The sequence below is a fragment of the Solanum tuberosum genome, unplaced genomic scaffold (assembly GCF_000226075.1).
Source record: "Solanum tuberosum cultivar DM 1-3 516 R44 unplaced genomic scaffold, SolTub_3.0 scf00268, whole genome shotgun sequence".
Lineage (NCBI taxonomy): Eukaryota > Viridiplantae > Streptophyta > Magnoliopsida > Solanales > Solanaceae > Solanum > Solanum tuberosum.
In genome coordinates this window covers 179,441-190,824 of record NW_006239190.1, presented here as the reverse complement: position 1 = coordinate 190,824, position 11,384 = coordinate 179,441, and positions in this window count along the sequence as shown.

Genomic DNA, 11,384 nt, shown 5'->3' with positions numbered 1-11,384 from the left:
GATATTCTAGAGAAATCTATGTTATTCAAAAAATCATCTTTAACTTTTTTTCACACTCCCCCTTAAAGTGTTTTTTTGAAACTACCCCACACTTGTCGTGGAAGAACTCAAACGAAGCTTTGAGCCACGCCTTGGTGCAAATCTCAGCAATTTCTCCGGATTCCTCTTGCTTCTTCAAATGATAAAGATTCTTCATCGTCAGTTGATCCAGGTAGATTATCTCCTTGTTGAGTTCTCACACTCCCCCTTTCTCTTAACTTCTCAATAATTATATTAACCAAAGAAACACTATCAATTTCCTAGGAAGTCTCAACACCAACATAGGATCCACTTCCATAATCTCTTATCATGTCCTCGATAATTTTTTTAGTAGCTTCCGAGCTTTCAAAGATCATATTGTTTGCCTCTGAGACTTCAGTAGTAGCTTCTTCCTCTATTTGATCTCTATCTTCTCTCTGCTGCCAGTGTTTGATCTAAGCTAGTGATTGACCTCAATATGACAGATGATTGACCAGATACTTCAACTTTCAATACATTTCCGTCAATGCTTTCTTTGTTAAGGTCGCCACTAGCACATATACTTTTAGATATTGCATGTTCAGGATTTCTTCGATAACAACTACCATATCACCACTATAAACATCTTCAGAAGTTTCTTGCTTCATACTGATGACATTATTGTCTTGCTCCTCCACGTGATCGACCGTATTATATTTTGAATCCTCGATCCAGTCTCTTTCAAGATTAATGAAAATCATGGCATCTATTGTTCGAGCCTCAGCTACTAAGAACTTTTCCCACTCTTCTTCTTCTTCAGCAGCAGCAACCTTTTGATCCATATTACTTTCCTTGGCTCAGCAATATCTTTTTATGTGTCCTATTTTTTCACATCGATAGCATCTGGGAAGCTTCTTACCATAATAATTAGAAGGTTCTTCCTTCTTTCCAGGCGAACTTGAACCACATGATATTTCATATTGCAACATATCTCTTGATTAATTTTCCTTTAAAGTTCCTCTTGTCGGCTACAAGAGCATTGCCTTCTCCTTCGACAAATACACCAATCAATTGTTTGTCTAGTAATTTTCGTGACGATAACAAATTTTCAAATTCCTCCAAGGATGGATATTGAGTCCATTCTTGAAGTGATGACACAAATGGAATATATTCAGGTTTCTGACCACGAATGACTATTCTTCTTATTCATTCTTCAGAGATAGCCTCGTTCGGAGTCAACAAAGATATCTCAAAACATAAGTTCTTAATCTTTAGAAAATACTCGGCGATAGAAATATTACCTTGAGTGGTGTTGGACAATTCATTTTTCAGTTACATTCATTCTTCTTGTTGAAAAACTGATCGAGGGTCTTCCATATTTCATAAGTTGATTTACATCTTATAATATGATTTAATAAACCAGAGGAGATTGTCCTTTTTAGAATGAACTCCACCTTCTCATTAATCTGCTTCCACTTCTTGTATGCACTGCTATTTTCCGGTCCATCAACAGGAGGACTTGTGTTACTCCCATTCACAGCATCCCACAAATCCTTGCCCACAAGGTATGATTCCATACATGTTTTCATATCTTGTAATTGGACTGATTCAACAACTCCATCCCCAGCCCATTAACACAACCGCTTAAATTCATCTACACAAACTAGTTGAATTTATCAACAACCCAATCTTGAAATAACACCACAAGCCAATCTACGACTATGGCTCTGATACCATGTAGAGAATAGCAGCAGAAAAGTATAATCGATGAGACTTTCTACTAGCCCAAGATTATTAACTAAGATCGGAAGATTCAACTAAAGAAGAGGAAACTAGAAGGTTAAAGGAAGAATTTGGAAAGAAGAACTTTGTAATGAAAAAAGACTCTTTAATTGGATTTGTTTTTTTTTTTTTTTTTGAAATAACACCACAAGCCAATCTACGACTATGGCTCTGATACCATGTAGAGAATAGCAGCAGAAAAGTATAATCGATGAGACTTTCTACTAGCCCAAGATTATTAACTAAGATCGGAAGATTCAACTAAAGAAGAGGAAACTAGAAGGTTAAAGGAAGAATTTGGAAAGAAGAACTTTGTAATGAAAAAAGACTCTTTAATTGGATTTTTTTTTTTTTTTTTTTGGTTTAGACTACTCTATAATTTTGTACAAAATATCATCTCTAAAATATAAGTTCTAGTGAACTTATAGTCTAGCAATTTCTCTAGAATATCTAGATATTTCTTCAAGATTTTTCTGTGTTTCTACACTAGGACATTCTAGAGAAATCTATATTGTCCAAAAAAACCATCTTTAACTTTTCTCACAATTTTTATAGGAAAAATATATTTAATTATGTCTTGATTTTCTAAAATAACAATTATTTTGAAATATCTAGCTATTTATTACAAGAATAACAAGTAAAATGGTTCGGATAGAATACTTCATGAACACTAGTTTAGTCTCTCGATATTTATAACTGCCGATGAAATGAGCATAAAATTCCTTCCAAATGATTGTACATAAAGAAGTTTTCGCAAAGAGAATGAAATGTTAAATGTTTCTTCGTGTCCCTCTAAAGTGAACATATGGTGAAAAATCTCTATGTATAGTTAGTTAGATGATCGTATTGGATAAAGTATGCTATTAGTTTAGATTCTACCAGATGAATTTAATCTTAATGGTTGACATCAAATCATTGCTAGATTACTTTAAAATAGTGATGATATATATCATGATAGGAGTTATGATCGGGAACAAATTCAGCCTCCATCTGCCTACTTAATTATGGGCTTGTCGTATGAGGCTTGTCTAATACGGTTTATATTTTTTGTGTGATTGTGAGTTATTGCACAGTGAACAAGGTAATCACATAGTGCTCACCCGATGAACCGAAAATGTGACAAAGATTGTGGGTTCGCATGAGGTTTTCCAAAAAAAAAATGTTGGGAGTTATTTTTTTAACAAAAAAGTAAAATCATTTTTTGGGATATTATCTCTAATTCCAAATGTTATTTAACGACGAAACTATATATAGTTGACTTCAATTATTGAAAGTAAGGATCCATTTGGCTATGAGATTATTTTTTGCGAATTTATTTTTCACTTTATTTGAAAATAAGTGTTTGATCATGAAAATTTTAAATTGTATTTGAAATTTGAAAAACACTGATCAAAATCTTGTTCACTTTCACTATATTGTTTTTTTTTTCAAATTTTTCCTTAATTTTTTTTATTCTTATAAAAATGACCCTATTTAAATTGTATTTCATATTTAATCTTATTTAATATTTTTAACGAAAAAATACATTCAAACAATCGTTATTATTTGTAAAAGTTATGTTTACAACTCCACTCTAAGGGGGTGAGTTCGAGTCATCAATGGAGAAAAAGCGTGAGAGCTCCCAAGGAGGGGTTAAAAAAAATATAACTTCGTATTCAATTTCAACTTCAATAATTTTAAATAAATTGAAAAAATATACTTATAATATTATGTAATAACTTGTATATGGTATCTAATCTATGACTTAATGTAGCTATTCATTTTGAGATATTACTCCTTTAAAATAGATTTGATTGTATATTTCATGTAAATTAGTCAAGTTGAGTAATTTTGCTAGTTTTTAGAAATTGCGGGTGTAGATCATATTTAAAAAAATATATTCAAATTCTAAATATTACTTGCAAAAACTATAATCAAACACAACTCCAACTTTAAAAAACTTAAATAAAGTAAAAAATATTTAATTTTCATGGTAAAAAAACTCCCACTAAATAAGTTTCTTTGCATCCGTAATAAATGATAAAAGAATAGGTGAATGCGTTTTCCCATTGTATGTTTGACTTGACGTTTTTTTATCCAAAGAAAAAAAAAATGATATACTCAATTTGAATGTTTGGTGTTTATAATCGGATATATGTAGATAAGCCAAGCCTGAGCCCAAAACTATATTGACTAAATTTTTGTTTTAGTTCAAACAAATCAAAATTGCCCTACACTCCATTCATATAGCTTGGTGAGTTGAAAGCCTCCTTACCATTTGAGTATTCGTATAAGTTCTTATAAGGAGCAATTTCAAACAAGAATATCTTCTAAAATATGAATATTTATGTCTCATTACCCACTATGTTAAAGGCCTTAAGAGTCTTCATTCCAACACCACAGACCATTCGTAAACTTGAGTTCCGCATAAAAAGTTATGATCATCTTATTAGAGACACTCCTATCTGCTAGGTTCCCACGATTTGGCTCGCAAATTGTGGGATAGCCCACGAATCAGGAGATTGACTCATGTGATTGATCTAGAGAGTGGCAAAAAGCCACCTATAGCCCACAACTTGGCCCACAAATCATGGGACAGCCCATGAGTCACGGGGTGGTTCCTGGAACACCGTTTCTATAAATTTTAAACATATTTTAGGGGTACTTTTGTCCTTTTCTTTCTTTCTCAAGCCTATGCCACAAATTTTTAATATCATTTAGGAAAGTATATCAGATTTATCACTCAGTTATCTCCTATTCTTCGCTCTTAACTCCCAAACTTAAAATAGACCTCAAGACTAGCTCAAATTAAGGTTCCAGTCACGTCCTGCACCAGAACTCTTGTTCTCTCATGTATGTAAGGCTTCAATGAGATTATCCTTTCACTCGCATGCCAAAATTGTACTTTCTTTCAAAAAATTACTACATAATGTATAGAATTCAAGCAAGGGCATTACTCAATTTATGTTATTCCATCATAAGTTTTTGTTTCTGATTGATTACTTGTTTTTAAACCTTATTGAATCAGTTCAACATGATTTCAATAGTTTCTTTAACCTTAATAATTTTCAAGCCTGAATTTCGCATGGCACAAGTTTCAATTTTAGCATAAATTACTTGAAAGATGATTTTGAACAAAGTCTCACACTTGATTTAGACTAATAAATAATTTTATTTATTTATGATTATATCGGTATATACAGATTATTTTAGAAGAAATATTTAGCACGAAGAGGAAATGAGTTTAGAAAACTCACGTCCTCTAAATATGTGTCACCATAAAATTTAATCAAACCGTCAATAGTCGGCTTCTATAATCCAAGAGGCTTAATAGTGAGTCCACATTAGACAGACATGTTCTATATACTAGCAAGGTATAGGCAAACCTCCCAACTTGGATTATACGTTGACAACTTAAGCTCACATGATATTTGTTAGTTGTAAGAAACTCCCCACTAAAAATATCTTAGAGTAGCAGTTTTAGATGTGTTTTTAACTCAAAGCTATAGAAATAGATTTACTTTTACAAACTTTAAGAGCAGATTACTAAATGATCTTTATACACTGATTTGAAGATGTTCCTTTATCCATTCCATATATTCATGATTATCGAAACTCATTAGTCATTGAAAGCTTGTTCCTATCATAAATATTTTATGTTTAGTGTCACCTTACATACAAAGTACACTTCACATACTAATCACATACTTTATTCTGTTTTGTATCCTATAATGATGTAGATTCAGGTGTTCACTATCAAATTCACGGATAGATAGGTTACAACTTTTCTATTCAACATTTGGTGTATCCTCATCATTCCAGGACTTCACGGAGTAGTCAATAGTTAAAATATTATTTTATACAGTATTTGCTTTTGAGGGGGGCCATGCCCCAACAAACTTATTTCATTTCATTCCAGTCAGTAAAGGTTTTATTTTAGACATTAGTTGTTCAATTTTTTCATGAATTGTCAGTCATTTCATTCAATTATACATTAAGTATTTTAACCTATTAGTTATGTTTTAGCTTCCACTTGCAATTCATAGAGTGTTAGTTTAATCACTAGCAACATGCCAGTATTAAGGATCTGGTTGTGATCCCTTATGATCCTAAATATCGGTCACGCGTTGGATGTGGACTCAAGTCATGATAGAATTAAATTTGTAATTGTGTTTAAGTAAAGTGTTAGTGTGTGAGTTGAGGTTTTGTTAAGTATAAGACTAGAGTTATTAGTCATATCTGAGTAAAATAGTTGGAATAAACTAATGTGTTTGGGGGGCATTGGGGTGCATTCCTTTGATTATTAAGTTATAATCTATAAACTCTATTGAAATTTAGTGAAGATTGCCAAAAATCCTACATATTATAAGTGATGATTTTTACTACCTTAAGCAAGGAGATTTTCCACGATACATCTATGTGTTCTTTACTTTGTCACATATTCTTAGTTATAGTTGTTGAACCTAATTCAACCATATGATAACTATCACCTAATTGGATAGTTGGTTAGGGTGATAAAGTATTTCAATTGGCATCATAACAAAGGTTTTTCATCTAAGGATAACTTCTTGAAAAGTATTTAAATGGCAACACAACCAACTGTTCAAGAAGGATAGTCCACTATTGGACCACTTTTTATCAATGAAAAGTATGGGAAAGAACTGGATGCAAGACTATCTCATTGGAGAATATCATAACTTGTAAAACGTCGTACTGGATAGACCTAATACTTATAAAGTTGAGCGAGGATGGAAAGTGGGGGGGGGGGGGGGTTAGTAGAGTAGTCACTGATAAACCTACAATAATAATTAGAAAGTCCAACAAAAGATCTAAGTTCAGTTATCTTCATGAGTGCCTCCCCTCTTGGATACTTTACACCTATCTAACAACATGTTCCAAGAAGTTTACCTACTGCTGGGCAAACTCACACTTCTCATGTTTGATGTAAAGCTCATTTTTCCACGGGACCTGGAAAACCTTATGCAAGTCCTCAATATGCTCCTTTTAAGGTATTGTTGTAGATGGCTATGTCATCTAGGTACACTAATATAAACTAGTCTAGGTAAGGATGTGAGATCTTGTTCATCAACGTGCAAAGGGTCACAGGTGCATTGGTTGAGCCACCAACCACTCATAGGCTTTATATCTCAACACACACATCATTTTTGGCTCATCCCCTTCCCCTATGCAAACTTGATAGTAACCATTTTGAAGATCCATCTTGGTAAAGTGCTTGGCATGTCCCATTCTATTAGACAAGTCATCAATAAGAGGGATAAGATTTTTGTTCTTTATGATCACTTTATTAAGCGCTCGATGTTCTATGCATAAGTGTAATTCCATCTTTCTTCTTTTGAAACAAGACTAGAGCTCCATAGGGTGCTTTAGATGGGGAATATGACTGGAGCTCCATAGGGTGCATAAGTGTAATGACCCATCTTTCTTCTTCTACCTCTTGTGCATCACAAACGCCTTTGAACATTGATAGCTTAGGAGCCTCAGTCTTGGCCTCCTTATCTTTGTTGGATGTCGTGGATCCTCCAGCTTCAATTTGTTCCTCGAGCTCTTCCATCTTGGACTTCATGGTCTCAATCGTGCTTAATGCTTCCATAACTTGACAATTCAAGAAAGTGATGGTTTCCTTCATTTTCCAGTTTCACATGCTTATGCCCATTCAATTCTTTTCGAATGTTGTCATTTTCCTCAAGGGTGAAGTCCTTAAGAGTCTTGATCTTTTCATCGACCTCTTTGAAACTTTTATCAAAAATCTCCACAGGTTACCTTGTAGTGTCAATCTTCACGATCCATTCTATTCCAGGCGTGACATCTGTGGGCAACTCCACATGTTCGTCATTACTCTCTTTAGTAGTCGAAGGTGAGGGAATGTCAGTGCTTCTCTTGATGTTGGGTCAGACAACAATTAATCATTTTTTTTTATCATTCTTTCTCTTATTCCGGTGTTTCTTCCCAACATCTTGTTTGACATTGGCGGTGCTAGCAGCGCTAATGTCTCTCTTGTTTGTCATTTTCTAATATTAACCTTTGTTGTGACACCATGTTATCACAGACTTAGACTTTCACTAAGCATACTATGTGTCACTTGACAACATGTTCACAAATTTTTCACAATTTTGCAAGCTCAAAGTAAGATTTTCAATACTAGATCGGTAAGAGAATGTTGAACTAAAGAAAGACACAAGAGGATTGCTTAAGAAAACTTTTATATTGCTCAATACTTGAAAGATTTGCTTGATGGTTTTACAAATGAATGTTTTTCTATTAATTTATACTACTTATCCAGGGGTTAATAGATAAATAATAATATTGTTATACAAGTTCCTAAATATTTACAAATAAGTCTTTTTTTCTAAAATACTCTACATAACTAGAAGATTCAAAGGACCTCATATGCAAATCCATGAAATTCTAAAGTTTTCCAATGAATTCTCCATATATCTCTAGAATATTCCCCCAAGAACTACTCTTCTTCCAATGGAAGTCTTCCACTTGGATAACTTTATGTCACATGGTGCCTAGGTGGTATGATGATGTGGTGGTTCATCACACCAAGCTCCGGAAAGAGCTTCATTATCCATCACTCTCAAGTTATTTTTGAACCAAACAATGTGATTTTAGCATACTTTAACTTAAAAGAGGGTTGATTTACTTTTGAATACAATAATTGGCTCAATTAGAATAAACCACATGATTATTTTAAAAATTGAATAAAATCATTAAAGTGTTAATTTAAGGAAGAAATTATATAATATGGCAAACATGTGAAGGTGATATTACTATACACAATTATAGTTTTAAAAAAATACACTTTATAGCTATAATTAGGGTTTTATCATAATAAAAATATCCTCGGTCGCTCGCTCTCCTCCTCCTCCTCCTCCTCTTCCTTTCTCTGTAATTGGCAAAATATAATTGTATCAGATATGTATTTATAATATAAATACAGATCATGTGATAGTGATACAAATACAAATGGAACCGTCAACTGTATAAACTATTTGCAGTAATACAAATCAAATATTTCAAGAATACATATTTTTGTCTCTAATTTCAAAATACAAATAATTTATTTCAATGATAAATTTTTCAAGGCAACAGAAGGTAACATATACAAATATAAATACAAACATATAAAGCAACAAATACAAACACAAGCACATGGTAACACATAAATACAAATACACAAGATAACATATAAATACAAATACAATATTAATATAATTATATTCGTTGATATAAATTGTATTAGTTAATATACTTAACCTAATACAAATGATTTATACAACTTGATATAATTATATTTATTGAATAAATACAATTGACTTGTATTCACAAATAATTATATTCGAGATTCAACAAATATAACATGTATTCAACCTCTCTCACTGGCCTCTTTCCTTACTTAACGTACGTGTCTTGTCCTTCATACTGAACACACCTGGGACAATGAATTAAGGGTGATAGAAAAGTTTCAAAATTAAATGTAGGTGACTCAAGTCTTAATTATTGGGTAGGGGTGACAACTTTTAAATTAGGGATTAAGGGGATGAATTTTTCATCCCCAAGTTTTTTATTTTACATTTTGGTCCATTTTATATAAAACATTAATAATAAAAAAATGGAGGGAAAAAATGACATCAACTACTCACAACTCCTTTTTTCCTTTTTCTGTCTCTTACCTATTCTTTCAGTGTTGTTGCTCTTCTTCTTCTTCTTCTTCTTTTTCATCATCATTCTTTTTCTTCTTCTTGTTCATTATTATCTTCTTCTTCTTTTTGCTCATCTTTTTCTTCTTCTTTCTTGTTCACCAACTTCTTCTTATTTTTATTGTTTGTCGTAACATTCACATTGTTGGAAATGCAGCTATTGGATCAAATTTCATTTATATTTTACTGAGCATTACTTCATAAGTGATTTTAGTAAGTAAATTAATGGTTTTTAATCTACTTTTTCATTTGGATATTTTGAGTGTTTCTTCAATAATTTACAATCGCGCATCCAACAGGTAAGTCATCTGTTGCAACATATGTTTTATCTGTTGGATACATATTACAGTATCAGACCAAGTTGGGATAGAACCAAAAGCTTGTCCCAACAAATTAGTCATTTATTGCAACAGATAAGTCATTTGATGCACCAAATGACTCATCTGTTGCAACAGATGACTTACCTATTGGATACATATTATAGTACTAGGCTAAACTGGGACAAAACCAAAAAGTTTGTCCAAACATGTAAGTTATATATTGAAACATAGGAGTTACCTGTTGCAATAGATGACTCATTTGTTACAACAATTGACTTACATGTTGGATAGACTTTTGGTTTTGGACATGTATCCAACATGTGAGTCACCAGTTGCAATAAATGAGTCATGTGTTGCAATGGATGACCTACTTGTTGCAACATATCACTGACTTGTTGGGACAATAATTGTACATATGACTTTTTAACCGTATATAGTCACTCAACTTTACTATACAATAGTTATTAAATAGTTTAATAAATTCTTTTAGGTACCATTAATGGAAGAATCAATAATAATAGTTGTTGACTGTTATGGTAATAAATTGAGAAGAACAATCTTGTATCTCATTTTTATAATGCAGCGAAAGCGTACAAAGAGTTGAGTTCTATGACCATTTCAATCAAATAAGCGATATGGTACCCAAAACAGCTGAACATCTCGAACCAGTTGGATTTCATAGATGGAGAATGGCATTTTGCCCGAGAAAAAGGTACAATATTATATATTGAGTATCTTGTTTGATTTATTATAATTATATATCTTATTAAGTTATTTTTTGTATAGGTAAAATATTATGACGTCAAACATTGCTAAATCCGTGAATACAATATTTGAAGTTGAAAGAGAATTTCCTATATCGTCGCTTTATTTGGTGAAATAAATATGAGATTTGAAAATTATTTCACGAGAGACGTATGGAGTTGGTCAACTCAGGAAACAAACTTGTTTCTTCAATGTGTAAAAATATTGACCCAAGCAGGAAACAAACTTGTCTCCTCCTTATGTTGACCCAAGCAAACCGGGAAAAAGGTGAACGAAAAGGAGGCGTGGAGTCGGAAAATCATTTCCAATAAGAAAAAATAAGTGTTCAATATGTAAAAAAATTGGCCACAAGAGAACTATATGTCCGGTTCAAAATGCTCCATAATTATTGTAATATTGAAATAGCTATATTGTTTACTTAGTTATAAATCTGATAATTTTACTTCATTTTTGTTGATTATGTATGTTCATATTTATTATATAAAATATATTAGTTATGCTCATCCGATCTGTTGCAATAGATAACCCATTTGTTGAAAATAATCAAATAAATATGATTATTTGTTGCAACAAATATAGAAATTTGTTACAATAAATGTCTAACATGTATTATTTGTTAGATGATCCATCAGTTGAAAATAATCAAGTATATATGCCTATCTGTTGCAACAAATGATTCATTAGTTGCAGCGAATGATTCATCTGCTGCAGCATATGAACATCAGTTGCAACATATGAGCATATATGCTTGATCATTTTCAATCGATTATATATATATTTGATATGAAATGCTTCATTAGTCCATGATTAGTGATAA